A 1259-nucleotide genomic window follows, 5' to 3' on the forward strand; every position below is an offset into this window, starting at 1 on the left:
GGAGGGGATTTATCTACAACTCCCATGAGAAACATTGGGTGTCAGTTATGAGACACATTCCCTTCCAGTGAGGAACAATTACCACCTGATGGTGCATAATGGTGATTCAGAGAACATACCAGGGAGGAAATATTGAGAACATAATCCATTTTAAAATCTGTCCTAAAGCAGGCAAATTGTCATGGACCCATGATGAAAATTTGGGTCTTAATTTCTTTCTGTGTCTTTTGTGAAGAAAGGAATGATATGTCCTTTAATTTTGCCTCCCAGTGCCCTGACACCCATTGATGTTAGGATTGTTTCCTCAGCAGGCGACGAGACCAGGGACTTCTTTCCTGCACCTCAGGAATGGAGCTATATCTAGGCACCTTACTGGACTGGTCTGATGCTACCTGCAAGTTGTGCCTGAGGAATTTTTGGCAGAGGGCTGACTGGAACAGATCAGAACTGGCAGGGACCATGCTAGTAATTAAAAAAGAGAGGAAAACCACAGGACATTGCTGAGGGCCCTGCCCTGACCCTCTTTTGTTTACTAGTTTTGATAGAGTTTAGAAGAGGCAATTAGAGATTATCTTTTTCAAGAGCTAGAGGGTTTTGTGGCGCAAATTCTTTTGTGCAACACTGCTGAGGAGAGAGACAGAGATTTTCTTTGTTCTAGAAATTCAGCCCATAGAGAGCTGCACTCCTCGAATGTTTAGACAGATAATTAAAGCAACAAAATTCAGGGCACCCTGAATATGTTTGACCTTGCTCACAATTTCATCTTCTTTAATCATAGCTCTTCCTTAGCTTCCTCTACCATATGCAAAGGACTCTCTTTTCCTGCTTGCACCATAATAGGCTAATCTGACATGATAGTCCCATGTTGCATTTTGGGACCATGTACCATATGGTCTCTTTAGCAAAAAGGAACAGGTGAAAGGCACACGATTTTTGTAAGTTAAAGAGGAAAAAATAACATAAAATGATCAGAAGGACATGCTGCTTTTAATGTAATAATATTGAAAAAATACCTCAAAACCTTTTTTTTCTCTTTGATGTGTTCTTTTTTGGTTTTTTAAAGGGAAAAGGAAAATCTTTCAGGAATATAAACAGATTTAAGGGGTATTTTTGTAATCATAGCTGAGGAAAATAGCAATGTAGGTCACATATAGCTATAAGATGGGGGAAAAAAAAGGTGAAAAATTAAAGTCTTAATGGGACTTAAGGGATGCTGCAGCCTACCAAAAAGAGTTTCAAAGTCATTGGTCCCTGCTGAA

The 1259-nt window shown here is 39.6% G+C and overlaps 1 protein-coding gene across 1 annotated transcript in view; it reads left to right on the forward strand.

The window, feature by feature from the left end:
• ANO4 (anoctamin 4) overlaps window positions 1–1259 on the forward strand; it is a 175853-nt gene that overhangs the window by 77916 nt on the left and 96678 nt on the right. The gene's annotated exons all lie outside the window — the stretch shown is intronic.

The sequence above is a fragment of the Geospiza fortis genome, unplaced genomic scaffold (genome assembly GCF_000277835.1).
Source record: "Geospiza fortis unplaced genomic scaffold, GeoFor_1.0 scaffold186, whole genome shotgun sequence".
Lineage (NCBI taxonomy): Eukaryota > Metazoa > Chordata > Aves > Passeriformes > Thraupidae > Geospiza > Geospiza fortis.